The following is a 13,563-nucleotide window of genomic DNA, read 5'->3' as shown; positions in this document are numbered from 1 at the left end:
GTTTGGCCATTCCCTATTATTTGAACTCCCACCCCCAACTTGGTGCTATCTACAAACTTACAGGCCCCGGTTTTAATAGGGGGAGGGGTTATGGTGGGCATGAGCCCAGAAGCGGATGGTTCACCCAGGGGAATGTGGAGGCCCAGCCAATCCCCTATTAAAACTGGGGCCACAATGTTTTGTTTCTGTCCACAGCTCCAAATCATGCATTAGTTGATTTATCATTCATCTTCAAGGGGGAAACTGTTCAAAATTTCTCCCTAAACCCTATTAAGCAAGTCTACAAATTTCAAACCTCATGAAATACATTGCAATTTTTTTTGTGAAATCAGGGTGGAAAAGAACAGGAGAAAAGACAAGATAAATTAGGAAATAGTAATTAGTTTACATCAATCTGATATCTGCAGGACAAAGAGAAAACCGAGGGAGGTAAGAAGTTCCACTTTTGAGGTTCTGAGGAAGAATGAGTTAGAGGGTGCAATGTCTTTATTTTAACACAGGGGGATGCAGAGAGGAAGAAGAGGCCCTCGGAGGAATAAGAGAGTAAAGTTCAGAGCAGCACAGACCATTGTAGTACAGCACTGATAAAATAGAGAGACAAGAAAGGTTGTAATGGAGAGAGGTTGGAGACTTCAGGTGAGATAATGATTACCCCTCATGATATAAGCTCCTCCTTGTATCTTGTCCCAGGTCTCAAGGGAGATCCTTGAAAAGTTCACCCCATCCCAAGATTCAAGTCATAAGCAGTTTGGGGCTTGTAGAGACAAATATTGAATGATATTGACTCAAAAGAGGAAACTGGGCTTCTTGAGGCATCTTTAACAATTGACGAGATGAGGAAATTCCATTTGAGGTCAGAGGAGATAGTGAGGTCAAATATCAAAAGATGAATAGGGAATAGGGAATTGCAAGAAAATCAAAAAGTTGGTATGCAGGTGCAGCAGGTGATCAAGAAAGCCAACGGAATGTTGGCTTTTATTGCTAGGGGGATAGAATATAAAAACAAGGAGGTATTGCTGCAGTTATATAAGGTATTGGTGAGACCGCACCTGGAATACTGCATACAGTTTTGGTCTCCATACTTAAGAAAAGACATACTTGCTCTCGAGGCAGTACAAAGAAGGTTCACTCGGTTAATCCCGGGGATGAGGGGGCGGACATATGAGGAGAGGTTGAGTAGATTGGGACTCTACTCATTGGAGTTCAGAAGAATGAGAGGCGATCTTATTGAAACATATAAGATTGTGAAGGGTCTTGATCGGGTGGATGCAGTAAGGATGTTCCCAAAGATGGGTGAAACTAGAACTAGGGGGCATAATCTTAGAATAAGGGGCTGCTCTTTCAAAACTGAGATGAGGAGAAACTTCTTCACTCAGAGGGTGGTAGGTCTGTGGAATTTGCTGCCCCAGGAAGCTGTGGAAGCTACATCATTAGATAAATTTAAAACAGAAATAGACAGTTTCCTAGAAGTAAAGGGAATTAGGGGTTATGGGGAGCGGGCAGGAAATTGGACATGAAGCTGAGTTCGGATCGGTCAATGCCCTGTGGGTGGCGGAGAGGGCCCAGGGGCTATGTGGCCGGGTCCTGCTCCGACTTCTTGTGTTCTTTAGATTTGTGGTTGGGATCAGATCAGCCATGATCTTATTGAATGGCGGAGCAGGCTCGAGGGGCCGATTGGCCTACTCCTGCTCCAATTTCTTATGTTCTTATGTTCTTAAGGGTGGAGCCATCCAAGGTAGCTGTTGGTTAGACGTGCAAAAGAGATGAAGAAAGTGTCTTTGAAGAATTGAAAAAGAAACAAGATTTTTATTGTGCCATCGGAAACCATCAAGATGCAGTGATTAAGCCTTTATACTGCAAGAAGAATAGAAGTTGTGTGACCTGTAATAATGAAGCAACCCATTCCAGCCTATAGCAGCATCTGGATAATACCCAGGCATGGGTAGGAGACATTCATGCCACAGAAATACCAGACAAAGACCATCTCCAACAACAGAAAACTCACCCCCCGTCCCGACCTTCAACAGTACCACCATTACCTGGACCCCCACTGTCAACATCTTGAGAATCATCATTGACCAGAAGTTTAACTGGACCAGCCATATCAACACTGTGGCTACAAGAGCAGGGCAAAGGACAATACACTACAGCAAGTGGCTCACTTCCTGACTGCTCAAAGTCTCTCCACCATCTACAAGGTTACCAGATAAGGACTTAAAATGTTACTGCAAATGATTGATGCTTTGCTTATCAGTATCCATAGTGAGGAGTGCTAGTGCATGTTTTGTGCAGAATGATACTAACCTGCCCTGCTGTATTGACTGAGAAGCTGCACTGTCACATCAGACTGTTTTTCTTTTGATCAATGTTGTCCATCCAAACTTGTTAAAGGATGTGAGGTGATGCCCAAAGAGGGTCAGTGAACTCACAGTATCACCAAAAGAAATAGGCTGCTGCATGTTATTGGATACTTATATAAGAATATTTATTTTCATCTGAACTTGTTATAGGGTGTTCCAATACATAGGCAGGGGGTGGGAAGATAATTCTGACTTTGGGTGATAGTGTAAAACAGGCGATACTGATTCAGCCACCCATTATACATCTCTTCCGATTTTCATCTCCATTAAAGACTATCACTCAAAGTCCAAGATGTCCAGGAGTCTTGAACATATAGAAATATGATATGATTGATACTGGAGCTGTAATTTTCCATTCAGTTTCCACAATTTGCTTTTTCAGCAGTAGATCATCTCAGATGACTGACCTTTTAACTCCATTCCTAATTTCTCTATCCCTTCCAATCTTCTAGGTTTATTTTACAATAGTAAACAATTTTACAACACCAAGTTATAGTCCAACAATTTTATTTTAAAATCCACAAGCTATTGTTGGACTATAACTTGGTGTTGTAAAATTGTTTACAATTGTCAACCCCAGTCCATCACCGGCATCTCCACATCATATTTTACAATAAGCAGGGTTATGTTTGTTACCAAATAGCCATCATTCTTTCTGTGCTTCCCATAATGCATAAGATAATACGTTCAATTCCTCATCTTTCATTTGAGGAGTCTAGCACTACTGTAAAGCTTCTAAATGCTGAGATAAAGCCTTACAGACTAAAATTTACTTTGTTCGTACGGTAAGTATTGCTCATACTCTCCAGCATGTTACTCCTTAGTAAGTCACCTGCTTCTTTAAGTCATTGTGAGTAGAATAGAGTCAAATTACCAGTCTGAAAGTCTATTTATCAGACCTTGTTTTTTGTTACCTCTATTGTAGAAGTTGTGTGACCTCAATCAGTAAGTTCAAGCTCTTTTGTCTAATATGTTTGTTTTTTCAGTATGAAACTTGGAACAAACTCTGCCTATGACAGAATCAAGCTCTTTGATTAAATGCTTTCCCAATAAATATCAACAATAGAGGTATTCATCAGTAATATTCCTACTTTCTAATAATGGATTGCTAAGAATAATTCCACAGTCCCACATCCAAGTGAATTCACACAATTCAGGTTTTCCTGGCTGTATCACATGTCATTCAGTTCAGTCCAGAAAACAGATTCTGCACATCAAAAGAATTACATTCAGATCTGTAGATAACTGGGATGAACACGCCATTGTTGTACACATTTAAATCATTTTTGATTTTCAAATTTAGTTTTGTTTTTAGCTGCTTTAGTTTTTTTTTGGATTAATGTCTCAGCATTATTGCTTTCCTTTGTGTTCATATTAATTATTTGCTCCAGGTTTTGGCATCTGAATCAAGATAGTGTAAGCTGCGTTGTATGACTATGCTGCAGCATCAAGGACTGAGATCTTGACATGGCATTTGTCTTCAGCAATATTGAAATCCTCAGTGTACAGACATTGCACAATTTGAATCATCAATGTCAAAGGTTCATCACAGAGCTTTTTGATTCCAAAGATCCTCACTGTCACAGATTTTGGTAGCAAGGATGAATTTATTGTTAACTTTGTTTTAAATTCATTCATGGGATGTGGGCATCACTGGCAAGGCCAACATTTAATACCCATCCCTACTTGCCCTTGAGAAGGTGGTGGTGAGCTGCCTACATGAACCGCTGCTGTCCATTTGGTGAAGGTGCTCCCATGGTGTTGTTAGGGATTCCCAGGATTTTGACCCAGCAACAATGAAGGAACGGTGGTAAATTTCCAAGTCAGGATGGTGTGTGACTTGGAGGGGAACTTGGAAGTGGTGGTGTTCCCATATCTCTGCTGCACTTGTCCTTCTAGGTGGTGGAGGTTGTGGGTTTGGGAACTTGATCAGTGCCAAACCATTGACCTCAACAGTGACCAGGCCAGTGCTGGGGAACATTATGAAGCCAGTGGATACTTCAGGCCTGAGATTCAGAAAGCCTCAATAGAAGAGGTGATGTACCAGAGAAGGGCTCCAGTCCCATTGAGGTGGCTTGTACCATTTCAGTGTGAGTGAAGAGTCAGATGAAAATTCTTGGAGAATCTCTTTTGGACATTGAAACATTTTAAACACTTTTTCCCCCAACTTTGGTATGATGCTTAGGTACATTGAATCCACCACCCTCTCTAAAAGAGATTGTTCTTAATACCATCTGACTGACCAGCCCCTGAAATTCAACACTGATGCCAAATATCCCATTGAAGTCTCGTTTGGTGTAGAGGAAGATTTTCCATTTTTCTTCATATTATTTCTGTCATATTCCACAGCATAAGGCTTCCAGATCTCGATGTTAAAGGCCAAATTCCAAGTGAGGCATCTGGTTCTGGTAGTCACACATAGATAATGTTTCCAGGTATATCTCCTAATAGACCAGTATTGTATTTTGTTTCTAAAAAAAGAGGGACAACAAAGCTGGAAAGAAACAATAATCTAAATAACTTGAGTATTTGAGTTAGTTTATTTTTTTTTATTTTGAACTGAGAAAAGGCTGAATGTCCTAGTGATGTTCTGAAATATAAAATAAAAATGTACTTTGAATTCAATTATCACAGAGAAAAGTTCCAAAACTAATTTAGACAATGAGTTAAATCATTGACCTGATAGCAATAATTTAACAACAATATTAACTATTAGCAGCTTAAATGTTGAAACAGGAATTAGTCTTGCTCTGAGGCCTCCCAATCTTTTACAGTATCTACAATGTAACATAAAGAAAAGAATTGCAAAGGCTCACCAGTCATGGTTATGGAGGAAAGATCAATGCTTACCAAGGTAGAATTTTTTTTTTTGGGCATCAGCCTGTCATCTGACAGGCACAATGTACCTGAGATGCGCTGTGCCTATAAGAGGAGAGGTGCACACAAGTTTCCTCTCCCTGGCCATCTGCACAGTCCAAGTGCATTCCTGGCACAAACTCACCCAGTGGCGGGGCCTTGCACTGGGATCTGAGGGTGGAAACAGGAGTGCAGTTAAAGGCCTGATAAGCCTGCAACTGTGCTCCTGGCTGTTGACATTAGGGCCTTGTAGGAAGGCCTTGTGGTCTTAAGATTATCCAATAGGGGAAGGAAAGTACCCAAAAATTAGTTTCGGATATTTGGATTTAATCTGATACCCCCACAGATCCTCCAATCTTGGATTGCTGTGTCCCACCTCATTATGATACTTACCCTGGAGTTATGCCTGCTCCAGGCATAGGCCTAGTGACAATACTGTGAGGAGCCACCCCAAACAACCAGGACAGTCTTGTGATGGCGAAGACCTGATGTAACAGGTCTTCACCCTAATCTCCTCTTCAATGAGCATTCCCTAGGCACAACATTATTGGGATCCTTAGAAGCCACACAAGGGATTATGAAAATGTTAAAATTAACCCTTGTCACAATTGATCTCTGTGCTTCATCCAACTTTGTAGACATATGAAGGACTCAACCTGAAATACAACAGTCGTTGCTATGATGTCTATCTTGTTGAATTGAAATTGTAATGTGTCTCCGCTCTAGAACACTAACAATGATTGTAGAAACTACACTCATGACCTCACAATATTTTCTTGTGGATAGAATTCTGCAATCAGGAATCTGCATTATAAGACCACTGCTGCTGATATCATCCAATTTTATTACAATGTGAATCAGTGGTGCAATCATCTCTAGAGTCAGTTAAAATGTAAAGATTAATATCTTCCTGTTACCCTGATAGTCTAGGATGTTTTGGGCCATACTATATCTGGTCCAGAAATATTTCTCTATAAACTGTAAAGGTTTCCATAATATTTCTCTCTCTCTCTCTGTCCTCCCTGGAGTCCCTTTCCCTCTCTCTCCTTGTTGATAAGATTGCAGATGTACAAGGAGTGAGTTTCTAGGTTGGCATGCGCACAGCCACCAATAGCGCTTGCCAGGATCTACCAAGCAAGGAGTAGGATGAATGTAAGATAAGGGCACACAGGTGCAGGAATTTCAGATAAAGGCTATACCACAAGAAGTGAATTGTCAGACCATTATTGCCTTACCTGGACTAATGGAGAAGGAATATGAGAGGAGGTTAATGTTTTCTATGAAGGCAGTTACAGAACTTTGTGAAGTGGTTAATTGAGTTCTTGGGGGTTTCCTCTGTGATGAATGCTCTTCTTGGAGCCATGAAAGTCAGAGATGCCCTGAATTCATTCCAAGCATCTGGTACTAATTCAGCAGTCATTAGCCAAGATACAATGATCTTCTTCATTTAAGAAATGATTAACATACAGGTCCAGAGGAGTTGCAGACTTATCCATTGCTGCAGAGATAATAAACAATTCTGCATCATGGTATCCTTCTCCAACTTCTTGGCCAGCATTACATGCACGCATGCATACCCACATTCAATCTGATCGCTGCAGGAAAATGTTTCTCTGAACCACACTACTGAATTCTAGAAAAATATGAAGGCTTAATATTGGAATTCTTGGAGAGCTAGCAAGGTTACATAGAAAAAGCGAGGCAAAGGACACACACAGAAAGAGACCCATTATCCTAATGATGCCTGTAACCACAGTGTGCTAACATGTCAAAATTGCAAAATTAATAGGTTAATAAATAAATGACTGTGAAATAAACAGAGAAGTTATTAAGAAGATATTGATGTCATAAGATGGCTTTCTGAGTGTTCGGAAAGCTGGAGGATGTAACATATAACTGAAAGCCATAGCGGGGGAAATTTAACCCCCAAGAACGGGTGGGTTGGAGTCTGGTGGGAGGTGAAAATAGTAGTTTTTTAGGTCGCGACTGCAACCCGCCTTCAATGCGCCCACTTCCGGGGGTTTAAAGTGGCACTTTTGGATGCGCGCATGGAGCCGAATCGCTGAGGTCCCATCCACAATTAGTACTGGCGGGCGGATATTTAGTAGGGCAATTAAGGTAGATAAGAGTCATCAATTAGCATTTTAAAAATTGATTTTAACTGAGCTTTAAATTTAACCCCTCATGGGCTGCTTTCTCGGGGCTCATGAGTCTCACCAGGTAAAGGAGGCGAGACAGGACCGTTCATCAGGTGAGTGCATTTATTGCACTGCTTGTGGGCCAGGAGGAGCAGGAGTGTTTCCTCCAGGCCCAACAGGCTTACCTGCCGCGATTGGACACCTATGATCGACTGATCACTCCCTGATGTCCGAGCCCCCCCTCCAATGTCCGAGACTCCCCCCAATGTCCGAGACTCCCACCGATGTCCAAACCCCACCGATGTCCGAGCCTCCCCCGATGTCCGAGACTCTCCCTGATGTCCGAGGCCCCCGATTGCTGACTTCTCACCTCCCCCCCTCTGCCCCGCAATCGATCCCCCCCAATCCGACCCCCAAGGACATTGATCTCTCCTCGGCTGCTTTCCCACCCGACCGCCAGTCAGCCTGTCAATCCGGCTGGCTGCTAGGCACAAAACCCGGAAGTAAATTTGAAAGACACCTCGGAAAAGATCTATATGGTTGATCACTAATAATAATGTTAGATTTGCATTGTGGAAGTAAATATATAAAAAGGGCATGTTTGACCTACCTAGAATATCCTCAGAATTTATATGTGAGAGGCCAGAAGGCTTACAAAGTTTGTTGAAAGAGAACATTTGGAGAATGATGTCCTAGTGGAGAAAGTGTTGAGAATGATAGTTGGAAGGCGAAGAAAAGGTAAATGTTTAATCTGAAGTCAATGGAAAGAAAAATGGAAAGGGAGTATAACGGACCTTTGATCCCCAACCGTCAGTTTTACACTCGCACCCAAAGTGAAAATTACCCCACATAGATTTTGGAATTCTTTTCTTACTCACAAATCCTTCAGAGACTGAGAAGTTGCTGCTATTTATGGAGCTTTTGTACTATCAACCACAGGTGCCATACAATGTTGATGTGAGAAGTCAAGGTATGTTACTTGTGGCAAGTAACATTCGCGCCAGACAAGTGCCAGGCAATGACCATCTCCAACAAAAGAGAGTCTAACCACCTCCCTTTGACATTCAACGACATTACCATCACCGAATCCCCCACCATCAACATCCTGGGGGTCACCATTGACCAGAAACTTAACTGGACCAGCCACATAGATACTGTGGCTACAAGAGCAGGTCAGACACTGGGTATTCTGCGGCAAGTGACTCACCTCCTGACTCCCCAAAGCCTTTCCACCATCTACAAGGCACAAGTCAGGAGTATGGTGGAATACTCTCCACTTGCCTGGATGAGTGCAGCTCCAACAACACTCAAGAAGCTCGACACCATCCAGGACAAAGTAGCCTGCTTGATTGGCACCCTAAACATTCACTCCCTTCACCATCAGCGCACCATGGCTGCAGTGTGTACCATCCACAAGATGCACTGCAGCAACTTACCAAGGCTTCTTCGACAACACCTTCTAAACCCGCGACCTCTACCACCTAGAAGGACAAGGGCAGCAGACACATGGAAACAACACCATCTGCACGTTCCCCTCCAAGTCACACACCATCCCGACTTGGAAATATATCGCCGTTCCTTCATTGTCGTTGGGTCAAAATCCTGGAACTCCCTTCCTAGCAGCCCTTGAGAATCTTCACCACACGGACTGCAGTGATTCAAGAAGGCGGCTCACCACCACCTTCTCAAGGGCAATTAGAGATGGGCAATAAATGCCGGCCTTGCCAGCGATGCTCACATCCCGTGAATGAATTTAAAAAATCAATGACAAACTATAGTATACAGCCTTAACTATTCATCCTTGAACGATAGAAAATAACAATCACTTACATCTGCTGTGCTAAACTTCAACGTGAACTGAACTGGCACAAAGTCCTTGAATATGAACTTGATATGGCAGTTCACCGCTGACTTTCCACACAGTTTCTCTAGACTCTTTTGGGGAAATTGTAACCTCACCTGCCCATTGGGAAACTGACAGAATCGGGTGCAACACTGGTTTTACACCCTGCCCGATTTTACTCTCCATTGTGGAGAATAATATTGGGCTGGGCGTAAAACCAGCGTTCCACCCAATCCCGCGGGTTTCCGGCCCAACCCGTTAGGTTAAAATTCCCCCCAAGTCTCTCTGATGCCTTCAGACATAATACTCAGTTGGAACAAGAAAATTCATGGGCTGCAATCCTGGCAGCTGTACTGGGATCAACCAACCGTTGACCTCCAGTGCTGACCTCAATGGAGTTTGTGGGATCAAGGGGAGGGCACTTTATTTACTTGAGCATTGAATGGGTTGGTGGTGGCTATTTTGGGGTTATCCACCAGTGTCTCAAATAAAGGTCTTTCTCTGTGATATTTATGACAAAAATTGGGTAATTTTGTCTGTTCAATTATTTATTTGGTTTCTTGCTTACTGGTACATGGGGAATTGAAAAAAATCAGGTTCACTTTCAGGTAAAGACCAGCTTGTTTCTTACACAACTGCTCAAAATATAGATGGGAGGTGGGGGGGGACAATTAAAATTGGCCAAGAGACTTACCCGCCAAAGTCCCACATTGTTCCCGCTGTTCTCTATTTCAACCTGCTCTTCTGAGAAGGTAGCTAGGACACCCACCTGAACCCGGCAGGGTCCTTCTCTAAATTAGGGTTGCTAACCCTCCATGATTGTCCGGGAGTCTCCCACAATGACAGCTTAATTGCCCGGGAAGTGCTGTGAGCAACCTGGGAGAAAATAGGGAAGTAGAGTTGATGGGCAGCTCCAATGCTTCAATGAGAGGAGGCGGAGCTTTGATGGGCGGACATCCAGGCCAATAGGCATGGTACAGGGTGGGGGCGGATTTCCTTTAGCAGGTTAGGCTACGGTGGAGCCTGTGTGAGCAGTAAAGTTCCCAAATAATAGCTGTTCGTATTTTGGCTGTGTCACATGATCCAATGTCATATGTTCTGATGTCATGTGATCTGATGTCATGTGATCAAACATCCAGGAATGCATCCAATCAGAGTTGGCATCCCTCCTTAAATATGCAGATTGAGGTCCGATGATGGCAGCAGGATGGCTGGTTTAATGGCACCTTTCAGATCCTGAAAGCCCTGATAGACAGCTGCCTAAATCTCGACCCCCCCCCTCAGGCCCGAAACAACACGGAGTGCTGTCTCATCTATTCCCAACTGCCATTACAGTTTACAGTGTGCTTCCATGGAGGAGGAGGTGGCACCGACTGGTCCCGGGTCATTCGTAAGCTGGAGGATCGATACAGAATCCAATGAAACTGCCATGCACTCTATTGATGCTTTCAACAAAGGAAAAGCTCCCATGGTCTTCCCGCAAATGAGGGCAGAAGATACCTGTCAGTTGTCACACATCCCTGTCCCACTCCTTCTCCAATTACTCCTGGTTCTGACTCTCCATCTGCTACCCTAACACTTGCAATTTATCCCCTATCAAAGCCTTTATTAGGCATCTATCTCTCCAATCCACACCAATATTCTTTAGTACCTCCATTGACCTAGTTCACTCTATCAAAGGCTTTTTCAGAATCTACAAAGCAAATGTATGTTCTATACTCCTCTCGCACAGAACTCTCATTATCCCTGTTGCCTCTCTTGTTCCGCACCCTGTGCAAAACCCTGTATGGTGCTGAAACATGGACACTGAGGAAAGAGGAGGTCAGGCTTCTAGAGAGTTGTGAGATGTGGGTTTGGAGATATATGGAGAAAGTAAAGCGGATAGCTAAGAAAAGTAATGAGGAAGCGTTGGCAATAATACAAGAACATAGTTTGATTGATGTTATCAGAAAACCGCAAATGAATTGGATTGGGCGTGTGTTGAAAGGGGATGTGATCTTGAAAGAGGTGTTAGAAGGATCGATGGATGGAAGGAAAAAGAGCAGGAGGGAGGAATAGAAAGATGCTTCTGGACCACCAAAAGAATGGGAGATCGTGTGGAGAATTGAAGAGAAGCACAAGATAAAGTCGTTTGGAGAAAGGAGAATTGAGCCAGACCCTGCCTTATGCAGATCACTGATGATGACCCACGAGATCTGGGTCTATGACTTATAGCCATGGGCAGCCTTCGCCTCTGCATCCACTGGGAGACTGGCACATCCTCAACCATTCCCCACTCCTCCGGCTCACTCGTGTTCTGTGAATTACTTGGAACCACATTGTCACAAACACTTTCAAATTCCCCCGGGTGAAAGTATCTAAGCTGGTGCATGGGAGTGAGAAAGCAAGTGGTTCAGGGGATGATATTGGAGGAGGTGGAGCAGAGAAATATGAGGTAGGATCTTGATTCCGGGATTCATGGGTGGCCTATCCTTTATCATCCTCATGCACTTCAACATCATCATCATAGTCCTAACAGAAAGAAATTCCTACCCTTTTCTTCCTCCTCCTCATCATCTTCCTCTACATCATTATCTGCTGCTCCCTATTGCTGTGGGTGGACCTGTAAGAAATGAAGGGATAAGCTAAGAGTGGGGGAGCGTAACCACTTGAGATGAAGGAGACAGTGAGGAGGCCTCTGGCTGAGTATTACTTTACAAGGATGCCATGGTGAATGTCTAGGTCTGCATTGACTAACATGCAGCCCGGTTTAAGCAGAATGCCTTCGCACCAGCTCTATGGTCTGTTCCTCATGGAGGATAGGGGTCACCTCTCTAATCTTTGATATGCTTCCTCCAATTTCCTGTCTTTGTGTGCGGGTTTCTCCCCTTGTTTAAGTGCATTAGGTGAAGACTAGCTAGTGAGGGATGTCTCCCAGGTAGTATCAGACAGCTGAGATTAAAGCTCTACTGCTAAAGTGGAGAGATGGGTTTCAAACTTGCGCATAGAAGCACTTCCTGTTAAGGGCATTCGTAACATGTTTTATAATATACAGTAAGTGAACCCTTGAACTACACTGTAGTGTGATGGATGACTTGTTCGGCTAATCATTTTACAGGGTAAACAATGTAAGGGGGAGTGGCTGGCATGTTACCTTGCCTGCACTTGTCACATCATTGAACTTTTATGGCACTGGTTTGCAGTCCTGGAGGTGAGAGAGGTGGCCCGCTGTGTCGTTACCACCTCTCTCCACATGGCATATGAGACATTTATCAGAGTTTCCTTTCATGGGCCACCCAGCAGTGTTTCTGCTCTCCATTTCACCCAGGAGTGTCTGAAAGCCGTGCTCTTTTATCTTGCCTCCTTCCAATGACCTGCTCCCTTCTGTGGATACTTCGGCCTGTTCCTTCAGTGGAAGACATTCTTCAAAAGTGCCATAAAATCTCATCCGAGCCATCTGATACAATTACCTGACACTCAGCTCAGTCTCGCATAAGGTTCACTTTTCACCTACTGCTCCTCCAGCCTTCTTATCTAAAGGCTGCACCAGCAGTTTCCACACCCTTCAGCTCATTACTTCCCTGTAACATGGGAGTTGCACTACAGAGACCCTGAAGCGTATTTAAATGAGCTGATCCCATGTTTTATGGCGGGGTCAGCAATGCAGGCAGTTAGCTGGCAGACATCCTGCTCCTAGGTTGCAACACAGGTCTAGATGACCCCAATGCATTTTTGGGGCCAGAGAATGTAAAACAACAAGAACAACAACAACTTGCCTTTATATAGCGTCTTCGACATAGAAAAACGTCCCAAGGCACTTCACAGAGGTGTAATCAGATACAGGTTGACGCCGAGCCAAAGAAGGAGATATTAGGAGCAGTGTCTAAAAACTTGACGACTGTTAAAATAACAAAGCAGGTGCATAAATTTAAAATTGTTTGGGAAATGAAGGCAAATGACAACACATTGTGGGAAAAGTAAGAAAATGAAAGTATAGAACCGTTGTTTTCTGAAAAGGGTGTTAAGGTTAGTGAAGACGCCAACATACCTGATAAAATTGAATGAGTTCTTTAGTTCGGTAGGAACAAGGGAACAGGACACGTTGCTGAGGTAAAGTTGGTGTTCGAAGAGAGAATTAGGGGTGTAATAAAATTAGCATTACTAGGGGTGAATACTTGAATAAGATCAAGTGACTTAGTGAGGAAAACACTTGCATTGGATCCGGATAGGTACGGTAGCCTAGCGATTATGGTACTCGACTAGAAACCTATAGTAAATTTGTGTAATTGAATTCAGTAAATCTGGTAAATTGTGGGCTAGCACCAGAAAATTACCGTGAAAGATTAAGCCCTAAGCTCTGGAATTCCCTCCCTAAACCTCTCTGCCT

At 43.4% G+C, this 13,563-nt stretch overlaps 1 long non-coding RNA gene across 1 annotated transcript; it reads left to right on the top strand.

The window, feature by feature from the left end:
* Nucleotides 1-7,261: 7,261 nt before the first annotated feature.
* LOC137333316 (uncharacterized) lies at nucleotides 7,262-9,719 on the top strand. The gene is made up of 2 exons (XR_010965854.1): nucleotides 7,262-7,334; nucleotides 8,294-9,719. It is a non-coding gene; the product is annotated as an uncharacterized lncRNA (long non-coding RNA).
* Nucleotides 9,720-13,563: the final 3,844 nt, after the last annotated feature.

Source organism: Heptranchias perlo, chromosome 2, assembly GCF_035084215.1.
Source record: "Heptranchias perlo isolate sHepPer1 chromosome 2, sHepPer1.hap1, whole genome shotgun sequence".
In the NCBI taxonomy this organism is placed as follows: Eukaryota; Metazoa; Chordata; class Chondrichthyes; order Hexanchiformes; family Hexanchidae; genus Heptranchias; species Heptranchias perlo.
Note: the sequence above shows the minus strand (reverse complement) of the source record. Positions and strands in the feature narration are given on the sequence as shown.